The sequence below is a fragment of the Ostrinia nubilalis genome, chromosome 14, assembly GCF_963855985.1.
Source record: "Ostrinia nubilalis chromosome 14, ilOstNubi1.1, whole genome shotgun sequence".
Taxonomy (NCBI): domain Eukaryota; kingdom Metazoa; phylum Arthropoda; class Insecta; order Lepidoptera; family Crambidae; genus Ostrinia; species Ostrinia nubilalis.
The window spans coordinates 14611706-14634385 of record NC_087101.1 but is presented as its reverse complement, the minus strand read 5'-3'; the positions used below and the strand labels follow the sequence as shown (position 1 = coordinate 14634385).

The 22680-nt window shown below is 35.4% G+C and overlaps 1 protein-coding gene and 1 long non-coding RNA gene across 3 annotated transcripts in view; both read right to left on the bottom strand.

Moving 5' to 3' along the window:
* LOC135078361 (apoptosis-stimulating of p53 protein 2) overlaps positions 1 to 22680 on the bottom strand; it is a 449764-nt gene that overhangs the window by 140856 nt on the left and 286228 nt on the right. The window lies entirely within an intron of this gene.
* On the bottom strand, positions 373 to 1854 carry LOC135077918 (uncharacterized). Of its 2 annotated transcripts, none has more exons than XR_010258547.1 (2): positions 1399 to 1854; positions 373 to 535 (listed from the first exon to the last, which is right to left on the bottom strand). It is a non-coding gene; the product is annotated as an uncharacterized LOC135077918 (long non-coding RNA). The 2 variants fall into 2 exon arrangements; XR_010258546.1 differs by lacking the exon at positions 1399 to 1854 and adding an exon at positions 624 to 997.

Below are 22680 nucleotides of genomic sequence, written 5' to 3'. Positions count from 1 at the left end.
TTTAGCTCTGTTATCTTCTTATTTTATTGTTACTTTAAAGCTTTTAGCACTATTTAGATAAATTAAAAAAATATTTTATTACTTTAGGTCATAATTTGGCCATAAAACCACGAGCCGTATGATTATATTCATTTGTGCGTTAGTAGGTCCTGTATATTCATTAGAAAATTTATGTCGAACGTGTCACGTTATTGACATGAATAAACAGTGGAAAAAGACTTAAGGCCGAGTTGCACCAACTTACTTTAACAAACGTCAAAAATCTGTCAAACCCCATACAAAAAACATCGGTTATCGTCATAGTTACGGTCAAAGTTAAGTGGTGCAACTCAGCCTAAGAGAACAGGTGGAGTAAAGAGAAAGATAAAGACGGAATATTCAAACTTTATATTTGGTTTAAGAAATGCAAAACGTGTTCCAAAAAATGATACACCTCATACACAAAATACAGTACAATCGGTTGTTGTGTGAGTCAAGAAGTTCCGTAGAACATTCCTTCATCCCTTTCGGTCGTTTGCACTATTTTAAAAGGCATCTGAAAAAAAAAAAACAAATAAGCTTATTTATGACTTAATAGAGAAGTAGTTACCTGAAAACTAAATAATTACCCGTATAACGCATACCCTTAAAAAAACGACTACAGCAACACTACTAACTAGTTACAAAAAGTTCCTTTAAATTATTACTATTACAATGAGCGAAAAATAAGATAGGTAGCTTTATCGTGTTTCATTACAAATTACATTTGTAGTGATAATGATTTTATACTTAACACTTGTCAAACTAGGTACCTACCTAATTGGAGACAGATAAAATTGAAAGACGTGGAGTAGGGGATCATGACGTGATTAAAGGATTCTAAATTATTGTTTCGGTACCCTGATTAACACTAAAGCAATCCATTTTTATGACGTTTAAACCTAATGAACATTATAACATACCTAAAAAGTGTTACAGTAATGCTAAAGATATCACTTAGATATTTTATATGTAGGTTGAATGATTTAACCATTTTCTTTTTACTATAATAAGACTGACAACATTAAAAGACACTAGTTGAAAGTTTAAAACATTAATATTATCTGACGCCATTTGCTTTCTGTTTTCTCTAACATAGAAAATAAAATTATAATACACATATGCATGAAATACTACTTATTATCCTTTTCTTACAAGCGGAGTATCGATAGAAGCAATTTTATAAGTTAAAATTAATCAAATCGTTAAAAAAATCACAAAAAGTGTCATATGTCGATTCTAAATTTGTCCCTATTTTATTAAAAAAAGGATTTCTGTGAGGGCGCGTGAATTATAAACCACAAACATATATATATTTTCACATAAGACTAATACTCCCAGCTCATTTTCATTCTTGAAACAAAAAAAAAAGATACTTACCTTATGATAAATTATTTTAAATAAAGACATTAAAACATCTCCTCACAACACCATTGCACTGCAATACTCTAAACGAAAAATAATCAAATCGGACAATAAAATGCGATAAGTTTTTTCGAATACTTTCAAACAAACAAAATAAAACGTTCAGCCTTAGAATAAAACGTAACTTTGGCATTGTAATTCTGAAAGCTGTTTCAAAGCTGTACTAACATCTAATAAAATGCTTTTTACATTAGAATATGATGTCTAACAACTTTACTAATGTCTGTCTTCAATAACATTATAAGCGCTGGTTAGCAGCACTAATAATATTTAATAATGCTCAAAGCCGTATTATTTGGGGCCCAAATTGCGCTTACAAGACACTTATAGACTTTTATACGGCTGATATAGTGCTACATATGCTGCTCATATACTGCTCTGCACGTAGGTTCATGCTGTTGTACGCTTCTTATAATTCTGTTTTGTGTTACTTGGGCAAAATAGAACTAGTACTTCCCATAAACTCAGAGAGCTGAAATTTGGTACAGAGTTAGGGTTTAATGGCCACATAAAGGGAAAACTATAAAAACTAGGAAAATCGAAGATCTGGAGTAACACCACATTCATAATCAATACTGCCGTGGTGTTCGCCTGTATCGCTTACCGCTAGATGGCGCTAGCACTAGCAAGTGGTGTCCAGATATTTTTCCTTTCCAGAGCCCCCCGTCGATTAAGTTGAATGTTGAGTAATTTGCATTTCGTTGATTTCGTTTATTATATTGTAAGGTTCGCTAAGGTCATGTTATTAAAACAATTCTGATTCGTTGTCCATTTTAAAGGTCGTTGAGTTTATTTGTGTTTAATATCGTAAAAAAAATCGATAAAACGACGACGTTACAAATTTTTGCCACTTTCTACAAAAATAAGTGAAATCCCACCAAAAACATTCTGTAAAAAACTAGCCAAGTCTCGATGGAGCTGCTTGTTTATCTCTAAAAAGTAATGAAATCTAGACAAAGTCGTGCCAAGTCTATGGTTCCTTACTGCGATTTCTTTATTATTATAGTTAATGTTATGTGACTTGGCCGTTGAACAATCTTTATTAAGATAATCATACATAAGTATTATTGAAATACGCAGCTTTATAAAGCCTACAATTGACTGGTTATTGTTGAATCAACGTTTTCCAAGTGGCAATTTTCCATCGTCAATGGGTAGCGGTTCTGGCGACAGATTGGTGCAATGGTGTCATGGAGCACCTGGTTTTGTCACCCTTCAACGGCCAGGTCACACAACATTAACTATAATAATAAAGAAATCGCAGTAAGGAACCATAGACTTGGCACGACTTTGTCTAGATTTCATTACTTTTTAGAGATAAACAAGCAGCTCCATCGAGACTTGGCTAGTTTTTTACAGAATGTTTTTGGTGGGATTTATTTGACTGCGCGTGATAACTTATTAATAAAAAATAGATCTAAAGATCTTTAGTATGAATCAAAGCTGAAAATTTCATTTACCTACTCGTATCTGTAAATAAATAATAATTACATTAGCTTTTGAGTTTTGTCAGAGCCCTTTTTATTTATTTTTATCATTATGTGAAAGGTTTGCCCTGCTGTTATTGAAGCTCAAACTTAACAATGTATTTTGATGATAATTGTTGTTATTCAATGTACTTTAAGTAATTGGTCTGTTCTCTTTTAACTGGACCATTAAACTAAGCTTTATTCAAGCTCATCATGTATTTTTGGGTGAATTAAACATTTTTTAAAAGACGAGCGGTGAGCGGTGAGGAAGACGGTGGGCGGGAGTTTGCATCGTGCGGTCCACACAGCTTATGACCGCAGTCTGTGGAGGAACACTATCTGTGGTCGCGATCCTCATCAGTGAGGGACCGAGGAAGAAGAAGAAACATTTTTAGTCCAGCCAAGGTTGTCTTGTGTTCTTTTCATAAAATAAGCGTAAGCAAAACCACACTTTCTCAGCAAATAAATCCTTTAATATACGATATCACCACAAACACTGGCAACACAGTATTTGCAAGGCAAGGATCACTAAATTAATTCATTAAACATAAGCCGAAAGTCGTTCATGACGGCGCTTATCGCCCGAACATCCCTCGCGTCAAATTTGCATTCGGTGGATGGCGGGGATATATCGACATGGAGCTATGGCGGAAGCGACTGGGGACAGAGTGTTATTTTAGGCAAATCCGGGGTAAAGGATAGTTACTTGTTTAGGCATATCATTATTTTACTATCTGAAAGAGAGGCTGTCTTTTGAGAGATTGTGTAAATGTGGGTATGTGTAATCCTTGCATTGATAAAGTGTTTTACGATTTCAAAGGAACTTACTAATAGTGACTAAGTTTCTTGCGCTACTTCTTCTCAGCACTGGCCCATTTATTGTCACGAAGCAGTGGTGGTGTAAAAGTGCTTTTTAAAAGCCTTTAAATGAATTTTATGTGTTTTTTTTCTACTCAGATTTTATGCTGATATTAATTCGTAGATGAAACCGCAGGCAAGATATAAGATGCACTTAGTAAATTTTGTAAGTAGGTATTTTAACTTTATGTAAAGTTATTGTTTTATTATTTGTTTTATGAATTATAAAGTAATACAGCGTCATAATCTAAAGCACTTGCGATGAGGAGCTGTAAGATGCTAAAACCTCCTGAACTCCTTTTCTTACTATCTCTATTTTCAGAAAGATAAATATAAATATTAGACTGTTATAACAAACATCTCCTTGGGTCAAATATTTAATGAGCATAACAGCAAATACTACGAAACCAACTCATCACACATTTTAACGCCCAGTATTTTTCACTTTCAAAATACCAGTATCTCAAGAGTATTACGTCACATATAAATGTATTTTGTCACCAATCCCCCGGCCCCACTCGCTCGTCAATACAGATATACTACGGGCGGGGGCTTTATGTAAATCAAATAGATAGGTTGAGTAGTCAAAACAGATCAGCAAATATTCCTGGAAAAGGTTTCAGAAGTAAACGCTGATAGATTTTCCACGAATTCTAGCTAGGGAGCTATCATGTAAATTAAAGTAGGGAAACATGGGTCCCAACGAGGATTTTCACTGAAAAAATAGTTAGGCTACTGCTTACACAAAGGAGTGACTAGCGAACTAGAGGTACTACTAACTGAGTACTATGTTTATAAGGAACAAAATTTTGTAAAAAATAAACAAACTACACTTGCGAGCAAAAGTATGGAATCACTTACATGAAGTTGTTTCCACGCGATCTTGTGAACTAACGAATTTGTTAGTAACAAAAAAAGTGGCACCATTTTAAAGATTAAACTTTTAACTTTAAATTGATACCAAATTAATTTAAATCACACCAGTATTTAAAAAGATATCCCGGCTGATGTAAAGAAGTAAGGAAAAAGACATGTATCAACTGTTTGATACGTCGCGAGTTGCGGCCTATTTACCCCCTATAAAAGCACGTGTTTTCGGATTTTTGCTTTCACACGTTGATCCTTACACATCTCCGCTTCTTTTGACACTTTACCTGGGATTCTACACCTTCAGAAGCAGCACAAATCGTTGCACTATTGCAAGAAGGGCTCAGCCAGCGGGCTATCGCACGTCAGCTCCACATAAGCCAGTCTTGGGTTTCTAAAGTTTTAAGACGCTTTCAGGTGACTGGTGGCTTTATCCCGAGACCAAGTTCTGAACAGCGCCGGTGCACATCGCAGAGGGATGACCGTCTTTTCATGTCAAACTCTCTATGAAATCGTTATTTGACTGATATCGACGTCCAGCAAGAGCCCAGAAATGTTTGTAGGATAGCTGTTAGCGAGTGGACAGTTCGTCTAAGATATGAGCAATAGAATTTGACTCCAAAAAGGTCTGCCACAGGCTCGAAACTGACGGCAAGTCACCGACTAGTACGCTTTCAATTAGCTCGCACTTATTTTGATGGGAAGGCGAGTAATGGAGGCGAGTTTTGTTCTCCGATGAATGCAGACTGTGTTTGCAGTGCAGCAGTCGAAGAGGTCGGGTCTATAGGCGGCCTGGGGAGAGATTTGTGCAGTGCTGGTTCACTGAAACAGTGGCTTATAGGGGTGGCTTGCTCGACTACCCATCGAGATGTGTACGAGCAAATTGAAAGCGTGCTTATCGGTGACCTGCCGTCAGTTTCGAGCCCGTGGCAGGCCTTTTTGGAGTCAAATTCTATTGATTATATCTTAGACGAACTGTCCACTTGCTAACAGCTATCCTACGAACATTTCTGAGCTCTTGCTGGACGTCGATACCAGTCAAATGACGATTTTATAGAGAGGTTGACATGAAAAAACGGCCATCCCTCTGCTATGTGCACCGGTGCTGTTCAGAACTTGGTCAAGGGATAAAGCCACCAGTCTCCCGAAAGCGTCTTAAAACTTTCGAAACCCAGGACTGGCTTATGTGGAGCTGACGTGCGACAGCCCGCTGGCTGAGCTCTTCTTGCAATAGTGCAACGATTTGTGCTGCTTCTGAAGGTGTAGATTCCCAGGTAAAGTGTCAAAAGAAGCAGAGATGTGTAAGGATCAACGTGTAAAAGCAAAATCCGAAAACACGTGCTTTTATAGGGGGTAAATAGGCCGCAACTCGCGACGTATCAAAGAGTTGATACATGTCTTTTTCCTTACTTCTTCACATTAACCGGGATATCTTTTTAAATACTGATGTGATTTAAATAAATTTGGTATCAATTTAAAGTTAAAAGTTTAATCTTTAAAATGGTGCCACTTTTTTTGTTACTAACAAATTCGTTAGTACACAAGATCGCGTGGAAACAACTTCATGTAAGTGATTCCATAGTTTTGCTCGCGAGTGTATTTTGTAGTGAGTTAGGTTAAGTTAAAGGTACTCAGTTTGCTAGTCACTCATTTGTGTATAGTACGAAACATTTTGTAAGCAGTAACGAAAAACTTTTTTTAGTGTTGTTGTGCGAATGTTCAAAATGTTATATCACGTAATTCTATATCCATTAATAGGCCAGTAGAATTAAACACAAAAATTGATTAAATCGGAAATAATTCCTACAAAAGATTTTTTTGCTTTAATGGCTTCATTGGTTGCCCATTAAGACTCTCCTAAGTTTTCGACTTCGACGGAGTTGTGCTTAAGTGGTGGGGGCCCCCGAAAGGGGCGTTTTTTCGGTTTTCCGGTTATACCGCGTAAAGGACTTACCCTATCGAAAAGTGGTCTTCATGACGGTTAAAGGGCACTTAATCCTGCATGGAATAAGACCAAATTCATATGTTTTGGACAAACCGTTCTCGCGCTAAAGTTCGGCAAAGTAGAAAATATACGTATAATTAATGACCCTCTCCACGTCCAATGGCTTGTTACCCACATGCTTCCAAGCCTTGTAAAGGGTCGCCTTAACCAGTGTAACCCTAACAAGGCTCACGAGTTTGATTCGCTTATCCTTGTTCGTCTCAGCCGTTCCTTAACTGCGGTTGCTGCACCTCTTCCTGGCACTCTCCTGAACGACTCTGTGTTACCTAATGTGGCTGCCGATTTACTATAAGTTCCTAGTGGTTACAAACTTGACCTTCACTATTTGGGTTTTTATGGCGATCAAGCTGTAGATTCTGGCTACACATGGCAGGAGTTGCAGGAGTGGGAACGAGAGGTGGGAATAGTCCCGTTTTTGTAAAGCATACTACGATAATATGTATTGGCAAATGGTGATTTTTTTTAGTTCTGACTTTCGACTCTATCAAAGATAAAACAATCTTAAAATTATCATAACGAATTTATCATAAAAGCTTTATCAAACTACTATGGCCATAGAAAGTCTGGTTCGTCAACTAATAAACTTTGTTTTTCTTTGAATGTTACTTTTTCATAAATAAAACAAGGCTTACATTTATACTGTGGTATGAGGAGGCGTGGGAAACAAGCTGCGAAATACATAAATATACGCCAGAACACCAGATTGATATCGATCAAACTAGCATTCCCTGCTGCTGTCAACTTCTGAAACTTGATGAGGGACATTTGTATGAAATTAATATTTATAACCAACTCTGTTTTTAAGATTGTAAATACCATTTTTAAATATTTTTTTGATTAGTACCTGATTTAGTTATTAGGTAGGGCAGTTTCATGTTTATTTGTATAATGGAATATTACTCTTCTTTAGGTAGCCTATTGTCTGTTTTCACCTTCAATCCCTAATTTTTAAGTGACCCCTATGAAAACAAAATGCCTGTTTTAAGTTACCATAGGGGTCACTTAAAAATTAGGGTTTGAAAGTGAAAACGGCCATAAGTCTATTACTAAATAATCAATTTATTGTCTGCTAAATCATGTAAATTTTCCATACATTTACATAACAATGAGTTAATTACTCGTAGTAACGTATAAATTCAAATACAAGATAATACAGTTAGGTACATCTAGTTTCTAATAAGATACTAGCTTTCCGCCCGCGGCTTCGCCCGTGTGAAATTTTGTCTGTCACAGAAAGACTTTATCGCGCGCGTCCCTGTTTCAAAAACCGGGATAAAATCTATCCTATGTCCTTTCCCGGGACTCAAACTATCTCTATGCCATATTTCATCAAAATCGGTTCAGTGGTTGAGGCGTGATAGCAAGACAGACAGACAGGGTTACTGTCGCATTTGTAATATTAGTATAGATAGTATAGATTTCAAATACCTACATGTGACTGAGTATAAACAGTGACTGAATTTCTTGCGCTGCTTCTTCTCAGCACTGGCCCATTTATTGTCCTGAAGCAGTGGTAGGGTTAATACTGGGACGTGTAAAAGTGCTTTTTTTAAGCCTGTTTACAGAAATAAATGAGTTTTATGACTTTTTTAGTTTTTCATGATAATTATATTAGGTACATCTAGTTTCTTGTAAGATACTTTGTATTATCTACAATATTCCAAACCCACTACACTCCACTAGAAAATGTCTCCCTTTGTCAATATAAAAATACGCTCGGGAGCAGTAAGCGTATGTCAAATTGACACAGAGAGTCGATAACGCTCCTATATTGAATTTGCACTATTGACTCAACATTAGTGTTGTAACGGAACAAATATCGAAAATACAGTGACCTTGAGTAAAAGACGTTACTAATAACGAAAATGTGGCAAAAAAGCCCAAGACTCGAGTTTGAAAGAACTTGTTAAGTGCAAATTAAGTTGCATTCAGTGGGCTCCGTACATTTAGGTACGTATTGATATCGAAAAACCTTTATTTTACTTTCGGAGAAGTAAACTAACGGACCGTCAGACTGTGCGTTAGTTTACTAAGACACGCATGAGCGATAAAATTTTTGGATTTATTATCGGGTATAATCTTACAGAATAGTTTTAGGTACATATATGATGTCTGAGACAATTGTTGTCAATGTCAAAATGCAGGATGGCAAATAATTACCCAGTGAATTAATGTTACCAGATAAATCAAAATTTGATTCGGTTATAATCTTACAAAATAGTTTTAGGTACATATATGATGTCTGAGACAATTGTTGTCAATGTCAAAATGCAGGATGGCAAATAATTACCCAATGAATTAACAGATAAACCAAAATTTGATTTATCTGGTAACATTAATTCTTAATGTAGGTAGATCGATGAACAGATTGCTATCGACAAATAAAGTACATCACTACTGTACTCGTTCCATACACCCGTATATTTGCAGAACTAAACAGGGTGGCCTTTAACCCATTGGCATATAGTTTGTTTTTGCAAATGCAAAGCGAGCGCCCCGAATCACGAAGTTTGTAGGCAAAATAGAAATCAATAGAACTTTGTAGACATAGTTAGAAGAATACAGAAGTGAATTTAAAGAGAAGGTTTTTTTTGCAAATCTCAAATAAGCCAATGCTGCTTGTTTACCATTCAATATACACAGAAAAAAATAGGTACTTAATAAGAAACTAGTTAGTATTTAAGCATTTTTCATATCTATTGTCCCATTTCCGCCTAAAGCATAAGCATAATTATTAGTCTAAGATTTGATATCACAATGTGAAAATTTAATATCAAAGGATGTAATTATTTTGTAGTTGTAATTTAATTTCGTAAGCTTAAGTACCTAACTACTATTAATTAGTGGACGTTTTCGCTTTTTAATTACTGTTTCACATTTTACGATACATCAATAGATTTTAGATTTTGGAATGTAAAAATAGTATGGGAACATCTCATATTTTAAATGTAGTTCAGTAATCACGCTAAATCAATTTGTAGTTACGTAATTGTGTAGATCAATCAAAGCGGCTGACAGTGCTCTAACGAGCTGTCAATTTTCTGGACGTGATCAGAAATCAAGTGTTAATTAGTAAAGACCGATTTGTTAGCACAGTGAAATATTTTCACTGGTGGACTTTAAAAGTACGCCGCCTAAAAAATAAAGTACCAAGGGTACAGTTACACTCGTGTTAAGTATGCTTATTAGCATGCTTAAAACAACCTTGCTCGAACAACTTGAAATGAGCATGCTTAACAATAGCAATGTTTTGACACACATGCCAGTAATTAGTAAATGCTCAATAGTGGCATGTTTCCGTACTAGAAATGAGCAAGTACCTTAAACATTACTCCTTTTTTCAACAATCACAACAAATAGAAAAAAATTAAGTAGATTTTTAATAATAATAAACGACAACGTTCTCATCACACTAATTTTGTCCATAATGGGGCTCGATTCTGAAACCCTAGTAGGCTTAGTCTAAAATAATTAAAACTTGTACTTCACCTGCATGTAAAGTTGATATTAAAACTAAAATAGTGTTCACTAACTCAACTCAAGAGTGTAATTTGAGTAAATCTCACTCAAACACTCGAGTAAATTAAGATCAAGTTTAAGCATCCTAACTACAACTTTGAACGTTAATGTTGAAGCAGTCAAGTTCATAATGGAATAACACGGTTCAGTAAAGGAATATACAAGTATAATTACAAATATTATTATGTTTGTGTTTTTGGTGCGTGTTTCAAATAAACAAATGAATAGTGAGTGGGTGGGTATCACAGGGAGCCATGTCAAGTCCTTAACTGTTAAGTAAATAGACAGTGGAAAAACAACACGTTTGTGGTTTACGCAAAAAAAAAGAAATAAAAAGTATATAAGCGAAAGGTCACTGACTGAATCATTCATCACGAAATCTCAGAAACTACAAGTGCTAGGAGTCTCAAATTTTGCATGGGGGTTTCTTTTAGAACGTAGGTGCTTACTAAGACGGGAATTTGCAAAATTCAACCCCTAAAGTAAAACGGGATCCAAACGTAGGTACGAAGTCACGGGCGGCCGCTAGTTCTGAACAAAAAATAAATAAGCTGATTTACAGATGACGATCCAATAGATTAGAACTAGACGATGGTTCGCCTTGATCATTTTTGTTACCTACATACCTAGTTCAATGCCTACTCTTGTCAATTTAAACGACTTCTTAATATTCGAATATCTCGTGAATTATCGTGTGTTTGTTGGGATACACTACACATTACACATAATAAGATCTAAGAATCTACACCGGTTATTGTTAAATTATAATTTATTAAACAAGTGTAGAAATTAATTGAGATAACACAGTAAGGGTGAGTTGCACCACCTAACTTTGACCGTAACTATAACGATAACCGGTGCTTTTTGTATGAAGTTTGACAGATTTTTGACGTTTGTCAAAGTTAAAGTAAGATGGTGCAACCCAGCCTAAGTAGTTTTAAATAAAAGGTGCTCTAATTACTACACGAGGCATAAATGAAGCAATCAAGAGCAACAATTCCAATAAATTGCAATCAACGTTTCGGCAATATTGCTTCTAATTATCTTATTCTGTGTAGTGTACCCCAACAAACACCCAAGACATGAGATATTCAAATATTATGATATTGCCTAAATTGATTTATAATTATAAATAAGCGTATCCCAGCCGTCACCCGAAAATTATTATTCATGTCTCTAACATTTTATAATTTTGATTGTGCGAATCATTCTATGAATAAAATATAACTAGATGTGCAGTCATTTGATGTCCAATAAATAATTTTTAATTTCTATTCAGTAAAGACGTTTAGATACATCAGTCGTAAATTAAAAAAGATTTTACCAAAGGATTGAGATTTATATTTTTTCTCGTGAATGTTATACCCAATTACCCAGGTAAAGTTAGCTATAAATTGCAATCAAGTCTAGATATAGCCGGCTTAATAAACTGCATGTTAATTCTTGTTTGATTATACAGTAGGGGAAAACTCCATAAGTCTTGCGATGTGCGTTGCCATCCATCTCCGCCGTTACAAATATAAACTAGTGAGAAAGAGTTCAAGTTATTTAACGGACTTTTAGGTGTACTACTAAGGCTGAGTTGCACCATCTTGCTTTAACTTTAACAAACGTCAAAACTCGGTCAAACTCCACACAAAAAACACCGGTTATTGTTAAAGTTACGGTTAAAATAAATTGGTGCCTTAGTTGTATATTATTCTGCAACAGTGGTAGAGTTTTAATGGAACGTGTAAAAATTCTTTTTAAAAGCCTAAATAAATTACTTTTTGACTTACCCAAAAATCTGTCATGTGGGGTAGTGATATAGTCATCCTTAAAAACTTTGTATTTTGCATGTGAGTAACGAAATAGGGTAGACCGGGTACAATAGTACCACGGGTCAATAGTACCATCGGCGATATTTCTTCATACAAGCGACGTTAGATTGTGTGCATAGCGTCAGAATATGCGCTTTTTGTGTTTCCATCCGCTCACCAGTCGGCGGCGCTTGCGCTGAAAAACGAAGGTGTACAGGAAGGATTTTTGTTTTTTGCCCAGCCGCAGTAAGTTTTTATGTCAAATATATGAGCCCATAAGTTGCCTAATATGCTATTTGTTACCAAAGTATTGTTGTCAATAGTTTATCCAGGCTCTAAACTTTGTATCGACAGCGAATTATTGGCATTCACTGTGAAAATGACTGAATTTTAGGTGAAGTTCTCTTTACTACCTACTTGGAACAAATGTACCAGTCTCCATGGGGTCAATTGTAGCGGTACAATCAACCCCGTGGTACAATTAACCCCCGGAACCTTATTTTATACTTCATATTTTAAATTGGTTTTAAAGTACCTATACTTATAATAAAATAAGTTATTATAAAACATTCACGTGGTTATTTTACATTTTTACAATTATATTTTTATAATTATAGGCATACCTACCTACTGAAAAAATAGTTAATGTGTTTTATTAAATAAGTAGGTAGATGTCGATAAAAAGGTGATATAAGTACCTAAATGCCTACTTAAAATATTTTAATATAGGTTTCTAAAACCCTTCTGAATATGTACATTTTAGCTTAATTCAGTAAGTAACTAAGTATTTGAACGTTTTGTTTTAGATGCCTCGACGTAGAGTCAAAAGTACTGATCACGGATCAACGGATCTATTCCTTCATGAACAGGCTTATGAAATTTTTTTAAAAGGGCGAAGCATTAGTAGGTATAAATAAATCAGGGTCAATTGTACCAGGGGTCAATTTTACCCTCATACAAAAATAGATTTTTAAGTTTTGATTATTCTATCATTGTTATTATGCTTATTGTTGTTTCAGGAGCAATATCCGAGCCAAATAAATGACATATTATGTAGAAACAGTTAGCTTTTTCGTTTTTATGGAAGAAAAGTTATTGTTTTGTTTTTAAACTTTAGTGTTGATTTTTCATACTTGTTCCTAAATATTTTCGATCTCAATTAATAAAGAATGATGATTGTAGGAGATTAAGAGTACAGAATACCAATAAAGGTGATGATTAGATAAACATAACGACTTTTATAGCCTCATATATTATTGGTACAATTGACCCGTTGTAGGGGTCAATTGTAACATGAGACATGGTACAGTTCAAACTCGTTTTTCATTAAGTATTCGAAAGAATAGTTCAACTCTGCATACTTAAATTTGTAGCTTAGGAGTCTAGTTTTTACAGCATACTAACAGAATAAGTTATATTTCATTAGATTTCTCAATATTGAACAATTTCCAAAAAATGGTACTATTGTCCCCGGTCTACCCTACTTTTAACGTTCGAGTAAGAATCTAAAAACATAATTTTGGTTTTCTTACCTCAAGATTTGCTCAAGCTAAATTGTTGTTATTGTTAATAAGAATCTTGTTGAAGTAGGTAATTAGATACTGATTGATTCTATCGTTATTTTGTTACTCACATCTTTTAATTAGATTCCTAATACTTAGTTACTTACAGGTCGATCTTATAAAAGCGTGTTAAAAATCTAAATTACAGGTTTGAAATAATGGAAGGCTACTTTGATATAATTGAATTTTAGCACTTACATATCAAATACAGGTTTCATTTACATAAATATAACACATCAGCTGGTGATGAGAAGACTTTATTGGCGTAAGAAAAAGATTGCGATTTTTATTTATTTCAGAAAATTCTACATAGTTTTTCGATACCAATTACTTTTGCAAAGCCCTTTCGTTATATTTTATGAAATAATGATACAATATCGGTAACTATCCACTGGTTACTTTTTATAGGATCTAATAGAACTTTTTATATCTTATAACAACTGGTTTCTTCCTTGTTGTACCGCATTATAAGTAATCAACAAGGCATATCGTTAGAGGCATACTTACTGTGTAGGTATAGTAATACATTAATAAAATAATTTGCTTGAACCATCCTATTAATTACCTAACCAAGCATAGCTTTTGCTGTTAGTTGTTCGTGTATAATATAATTGTTAATATTCAATAGATTTAGATAGTGTATAAACTTGTAGAACTTCTACATACCTAAATATACCAATTACAATAACATTTGCCCGCAGCGGAATTCAAACTTTGAACCTCAGCTGACTGTCAAAATACGTCTCTACAAAAATAATTATATGGATTTAATGCACATTGTTCCTGGCTTGAACATATTTTTCAGGAGAAATATAAGAAAATATTTTGTGCAATAATTATCGCTCTTGTTTTTATCTTTGTACCATAAAATAATAATAAATAGTAATTGCAAAGGTTAATTAAGAAAATATTAAAGTAAAAAGGTTCCACTAAGAAACGTAATTATTATCACCTGAAGAAACTTTTCCACTTTACAATGTTAGTACTGTACTACAGAGTTACCCACACAATTACGTATCATAGATATTTAATTTCTACAGCCTTACCCATACTAGGTATTACTTACATAGTTATTTATAGTCAAATGCGAAAGTGAGCTCACAGTATTCGTCGAAACGTTCCCAGTTCAATTACTTGAGCTCTACTAAATAATTAACGCTTTCATAATAACGCTACGAAATTAGTACCTTGTGACATAGTTTCCAAGTAATTTTCGTACTTTAATAACTGCTAAACTGTATTTCATTTTTAATTGAAATGACGTAATATTTTAATTCTGGATATGAATAAAAAGGTACACTTTTAGAAAAGTACTAAGAAGTTTCAGTATGAAAAAGTTAGTCTAAAATTAGTAAATCTATAAGTAGGTACTTAACATTACATCTTCCTAGCCAAAATCAAGGTCTATTAATAAATAATGTAACATGGATATTGGATTCAAACTGTAGTGCCTACATTCAATTATTAAGGTCACGAGAACTTACGAACTTAAGCAACTCTAATTAACGAAATTGGATCAAATGGAATAATTATAACCATTACGGAACCAAATTAACTCCACAATGGAAACGAGGTCGCAACACCATACAAACCCTATTAAGGGCGAAGCTATTACCAAAAGTCGAATGGACTTATGGACATTCGAGTCACATTCCAGGGCTATGTGATTTGAATATAATGACTCCTCAGCCTCCCTTTTAAACCGCAGGACGTCTGGATCCTAATGATTAAGAAGATCAAAATGTAGAAGAAATTTTGGGACGAAATTGTTATTGTCCCAATACATTTAGAAACTTAGGAGTATAATTTTTGTCTTTTATTTTTAGCTTTTTGCAATGCTTTCTCTAAACACATTCTATATCTTATTTATTTGTTAAATACATGGTTCTATTTATATCATCCTGAGTAAGTAAAAGAATAATAGAAATCTATGTCATGGTTTATGTGGGTGACCGATAAGATCTTCAAACTTGTGTGCGTACCTACCTACTACGTTAAACCAACGTAAAAATATTCGTACGTATTAAAATAAAAAAAGATTTTTGACGATAAATCGTTAAGTTACACCAAAACTATAACCAAACCGGCTACCGGCGTCGTCACATAAAAAAAACTTCTCCATCTACTTACGCGTACGACAATAACAAAAAAATCCGTCAAACTCAAAACGAACAAAACAAAACACTCCGTAAAAATTGACCCAAAGATTTCCAGGCAAACTCACTGCAACTATTCACTCGTGTACACGACTCGATATCACTCAGTCGCGATCCTGCCTCGGGAAGGCACGCGACCGCCCCCGGCGAAGGGTGCGATGCCACTGCCGACTGTGGGCACCCCGCAGCCCTCACTCCAAAAATGCACATATTAAAAGCAAAAAAATGCCAGGAGGAACGCGAGAAGTGTTGCCAGCGCCATAATTACTTGGGCTTTAGCTAGACAGGCATAGTGCTCGTACATTTACAGTACACGTTAAATGTCCGTGTCCTTAAGTCAACGCAGCAGGAGCTAAATTTGGATGGGAGATTTTTGACTGTTACTATAATTCTTCAATATGGACATTGGCACAAATAAAGACGTCATCAACGTACATTAATTTATCAAATTAACTTGAAAGGACAATGTTCGTTCTCCATACATTGTTCGCCTAAAGAACCAACAATTTTGACATATTACTACCCGAAAGCGAAATAATACGATTCTGTGTGTAAGAACAATGATTCCTGATGGACACTTGCCATAAAATTAATGATTAAGAATATTAAATCACAGCGATTTTATAATATGTCGTTTATGACAACATGGCGTCTAATGTATTGTGTGAATGTATGAACACCGATTCGCGAAAAATGTTTTGTATTGTCGTCACGCCGAGTCGCAGCCAAATAGTATAAAATAATAGAACAAGTTTTAGAAATACAACTCGGCATTCCACTTTTACAATATGCCCACATATTGCACGTAAATAAACAACATGAATCGTAGGTTGTTTCCACCCTTGTCATCTGACACATGAAATAAACTCCTATTGTATTATATTATCGAAGCCGAATCGTATATAATAATAGAATGGGTTTTGGAGATCACTCGGGGTTCCACTTTTATAAAATACCTACATATTACATAAAAATACCACGAATCATGAGTTTTCTTTTCACCATTTACATCTGACACGAGATAACAAACTCCTATCTCCATGACTACCATCGTAGTCTATGCCAAAGACTACAATATTTTAAGCAAGAAGTTTCAAACCTTAGCGGCTACGGTAACCCCTGGGCCACATACATCATGATAACATTCGGTCGACACCGGAACGAAGTCTTGCGATTATGCAAAAAAGCATCGTATTCTAGTGCGGCTATATCACGTTCAACCGGGGTTTTAATTCGACTAAAGTCCTGACTAAAGACTGGAAGAAAATACGCCGCATTGTATGAGCACTTCGTGTTCGTTAAAGCGGCTTCAGATCTAGAGCCCACATAGTTTTCTTTCCAATAATATCCGCAAGTAGCGCTGCATGATCTTTACAACAAAAACGGCAATAGTTATTAAGGTGCCAAAATTATATGATTACTTTGGCACGGTATTATACACGTTCGAAGATTTGTCATTTTCATTCATTTCTTCATCATCATCATCATTTCAGCCACAGGACGTCCACTACTGAACATAGGCCTCCCCCAATGACTTCCACATCGCACGGTTGGTAGCGGCCTGCATCCAGCGCCTTCCCGCTACCTTTATCAGGTCGTCGGTCCACCTTGTGGTGGGTTGACATTGCAGAATATGACTTTTGATAGGTTCATCATAGAATTCGGCGGGGATATCCTCACGGAGGAAGTTCGTAAAAGGGCGGAACAAGATCTTATAATAATGCAAGGCCGAAGCTGTTACGCGCGTGCTCCTACGTGTAATCCGGCGAGTATGCAATAAATAGTAATGTCTGGTAAATAGTGGTAATACGTATCGTTCGTTCGTTCGTTTCAGCCGAAAAGACGTCCACTGCTGGACAAAGGCCTCCCCCAAGGATTTCCACGAAGACCGATCCTGCACCGCTCGCATACAGGCACCTCCCGCGACCTTCACCAGATCGTCGGTCCACCTAGTGGGAGGCCTGCCCACGCTACGTCTTTCGGCTCGTGGTCGCCACTCAAGAACTTTCCTGCCCCAGCGGCCATCAGCTCTACGAGCTATGTGCCCCGCCCCGTCTATGTCTGTATGCGCTACGATTACAGGGTATCATTTTGCATAGTCGCAAGACTTCACTCTGCTGCTGTCAAATCAATGTCGCATAATGTTATCGCAATGTGTGTGGCCCTTGGCCAAATCACAGAAGCCTATGCGAAGAAAGAGCACTTGAATGACAATAAAAATCAGGGTTACCATTTTATAAGATTTCCTCACTATTGAGGGTAACAAAGTAACATTAATAATCTAGCCATTAATTACATTTATTACCTATACGAGAAAGTAAAGCAACATGCGGTTTTATTTTAATTTGTAAAATATTAAACCCCTCATATTTGTAACAGTTTGTTCCAAGTTTAGTTTTACTGTTTTGTTAACAGTATTGCTGTTTCAGCTGTCACTGTGAAGCTTTGGGAAAATAAATAAATAGAAAAAATATTAACATAAATATTTATTTAAGTTTTTATGTTCATTATCATAATATGCCAATTTAAGTTACACTGTGTGACAGTCTTTGACACTAAACAAACTCTTCAGCTTAATAATACCTACCTACAGGGCGTTTTTATAGTTACTTTTGCTGATGAAACAAGATGGGTTGATTCTACTACTGAAATACAACTACTTTTCTTACAGGACCAATATCAAATTCTCAAAAAAATTCACATCCTCGTGATGGTGATAATTTCTATGGAGAGGTTTTTTTTATATTCGGTCTCTTGGGATAAGTTATTCCATTTGAGCAGTAGAATTAATCCTTTTTATTCGATCACATATAAAAACAACACAAGTGTTTAGGAAAACTTCTTCTTTGGTATGGTATCACTACGGAGTTATAATGTCGGCAACTCTGTATCACTGACTTGTAACTTTCAAACAGCATGAATAATAAGGGCACCACATTGGTTTTCTTTCTGAAAAAAGGCTTTCAGTTTTAGTACTAACCCTTTAGCACTATTTCATTGAAATAAAAATACAATAAACGCACAGAAGACTGAAATTGAGTCAACTGACGTTACATTTATAATTTGTTGACATTATGACAGTTTGACAAGACTAGGGATTGAAAAAGTTTTAATTGAAAAAGTAAAATGACAATTTATTAAAACGATTCACATGGATATAATCGATTAAAAATATTTATAAAATGTTCTGATACTTGCCTGTAGCGATTATCCAATCCTGGTTTCTACTGAAAAACTACCTCGTGGCAAGATTTTAATAAAATAATAAAATCTTTATCTTCTCTTTCACAATCTATAAAAGTTCATTTGGTCTATTATTATACATGTGCTATGAATGAGGGTTTTCGCGATTGAAAAATCCGCGAGATGGCAATACGTAGACGCGAGGTCCAAATGCTGCATGATTGGTGGATATCTGTCAATGTCATGTCAAAAATAACCAATCATGCAGCATTTGGACCTCACGTCTACGTATTGCCATCTGGCGGATTTTTCAATCGCGAAAACCCTCATTGGCATAGATTATGAGAGACTGGCAACTATACTAGGTTGATATCAGGTGATCCGTCTGCTCATTTGCCTCCTGTCACATAAAAAAAAAATATATATGTTTCTCACACTTCAACTGGCATTGGATTCAACATCGGATTCTGACACTTTTACAGTTATGATACCATGAATATCAGTTTATGGTCCTAATTATTTTTATTTTATTTACGACCTTCGACCAGTTGGACACTTTAGATATCTTCTTGTAATAGTGTCAAACTGTCAATATCTTTTTAGCTTTTAACGCAAATCTAGTCTTCAAAGCAGTTTAATCGATTTATTTTATTTTCAAAATCGATATTTTATTGTCTATGATGGCCGCAGGAACATCACTATACATGGACTCCCAGCAATAAAGTACGGTAATGCCTCGTACAGATTTTATCGGCAAAAATTATGGAACTTGATAGGTTTTAGACCATGCCACGCACCAAAACGTCCGGAAGTTGTAATAGTATTATAGAATAAACGTTAAAAGACTTATTTATTTAATTTTTCAATGCTTAAGTGTCCATTAGAATGAAAGGGTGCTTAATGTATTAAAAAAAATAGAAAATAATTATGATGGGTTAATGTTTTTGGGCGGTTTTTTAGGCGGTTTCTGACAATGTCCTTTGAAAAAATCCAATGGAGACAGCTGTTTCAAAAAAAGTGTTTCTTCCACATTTTAAGCCAAACGATATTGTGTTTGAAACCACAACATGTTTTTTCATTACACGTCCCATTCTTCACGAAAATTGACAATAAAGACACCGCGTTTTCAGCAAAAGGTCGACATAAAAAGCTTATTGCAAATAAAATGCTCGTTGATATCGATGTACGAGTACACGCGAGGTCACAATGGAACGGAACTGGAATGCGCTACCTGTGGAACTCCAGGACCATTAATAAACAACCCATCGGATTATCCCCATTCAAACTAGGATAAGAAACTTGGAGCAGCGTAATTAATCTTATCGAAAGGAATTCGCGTATTTCCAGTTGACTCTTCCCGCTTGTTTATCAAGAGGTATATTTTTCGGGGACACTCGAGATTTTCACCATTCAACGCACTCAAATATTTACCCGAGCGGTTTCATATTCAATACATTCGGTTTACTGGCATTCAAATATACGAATTTATTCGGTTTCCAAAACTAAAGCTAAAAGGCTCGAATAAAAATTGAAGGTTTACCTCAAGTCGGGGTTTTGCTCCAATAAAATTGTGGGCACTACACGATGCAAGTTCGCTTTGTATTCTGAATTTGCTTCACGTAAACGAACTTCATTCGCAAAGTAAAGAGAGGATGTGATTTTTGCTTGTATAATACCGACCGTTGATACAGCAGGCATTCTGTTTGTAAACTCACAAGTATTTTGTCGTACGCTTGAAAAATATTTTGTCTCGTCGTTTAAAGTTTTCTAAATTCCACAAATGCTTGTAATTAGGTTTGCAGTTACAGAAACAAATGATAGTGTTTTTATCATGTGGATTTTAACAACGTTTACAATGAACCTATAGGCAGGATATGACTTAATAGGAGCGATGATTTTGATAATAAATAATATGATTACGATCACCTTAAAGGCAATCAAATCAATTCAAGTCCGCAAAGTCCTAACCAAACTAGGATCAAATACAAAATCAATAAGCCAGTATGTTTGTCTCACATGGGAAACGAACCCAGAACCTCTTAAGTCAATGGGATCCCAACTCTCAAACCACGGAGGCGAATGACTGCTCCGATAAACTAACTTTGATAAACGTTCTGTATGTACAGACGACGACACCAATGCAAACACTGGTACCTTATCCAGTTGTGTTAAGTGCTATTTTGCAACCAAATCTTGAAACCGTTGTCCAACTTTACAATGGAAAAAAATCGAATGTTATTCAATCGGTTAGGTGACGTCGAAAGGAAATGAATACGTTTCTGAAACCGCCAATCTAAAGGTGTCCCACTTTGTGCAAGCCCTGAATGGGAGTAGCAAACGACGAGAGCCCACTCCCGATCGTAAATCAGATACCTTTACAACAGCTGTTGATTGTAAAAACAACTTTATCACTGGTGAAGAAAGTGCAGTATCGGATTGGGAATAAGACACTGTATCTTTCGTGGGCACAAGAATGTGCTATTGAGAAAGGGCGCTCGAAGATAAGGCCTTTATCGATGCATAAAGTGTGTTATTATGAACTTTGACGGACGCTTTTGGACGCCGAGAGAAGAATGTGTGCTTTATTCGCCGGAGCATTTGTGGCATCCCTTTATTTGCACCTGTCTAAAATTTTGTTCGGAATACGTTTGTGGGTTGTAAAGTTACGTAGGTGTATGTTTTATTGAGTAGCTTTAGTAAAATGAGGTAATAAGAAATGGTGTCTAATAATATTATGGAACAATAAAACTCGAACCGTTTTTAATGTGTGTTTATAGAGACAGGGAGAATTTGATTAAAAATACTTTTAAAAATGTGTTTTTCGGTAACGAAATTTTGTAAATTAAGAACTTATAACATGGTGACACCAGTATTCTTGGCCTCAGTTGTTGAAATATTATAGAAGAATATTGAAGAGTCAAAATAAAAATAGGTATCAAACGTTGAGCTTTCATTTCCTACGAGAAAGACAAATGATATCAAATTCAAGACAGGTCCTTACACTGCATAAATTGTAAATGTTACCTGCATAACAGATTCCAAGAAACTCAATGTAGAAAGCTGGAAAATTACCTGAAAAGAAAAATATTCTTACATTAATAAAAGGAATGTTTAATAAACAGCGTGCCGTTTCATAAAATGCACGGAATTCAAAAGCAGCACTTGTAAATAGAGCAAAACGTACGGATTTTATATTAAGCACATTCCAACATGTTTGAGTAATTCTTGTAATTAATTCCGAGATGCTGCGAGATAACCGGGGTATTTAGCTAAAGGTTGGGAGTTACTGAGACCATTTGATTCGACGATTGGAATAGAAATGTCAGTTATGCTGGGTTATGAGATTGGAGACAAGAAAGGCTCGACCCTTGGCTCTGTGTACAGTGCAAGTTTATGCAGTAGTGCAACTGCAAGTGCCAATAGGACATGACATGTTTTTCTCCACACGTCCGAGGTGTTTTAAGTAGAAAGAGAGTTGTATTTTTTCAATTCAGCACTTTTGGAAAAATGCACTGTTGGGATGCGATAAAAAATTTTGTAAAACAATTTGGGATAGACTTGTCTTGATCACAGTTATTTTATAACTATTTCTTGCTTGACAGTCGGATTGATTAACCAATGTTGTCAGACACCTATCTATAGCACCAGAGATGTGATTATCTAGTAAAACTCATAGAAACTCATAAAACTCATTTATTTATGCAAGTAGACTTTTAAATATCACTTACTCGTCCCAGTATTAACCCTACTACTGCTTCATGACAATAAATGGGACAGTGCTGAGAAGTAGCAGTGCAAGAAACTCAGTCACCATTGTCA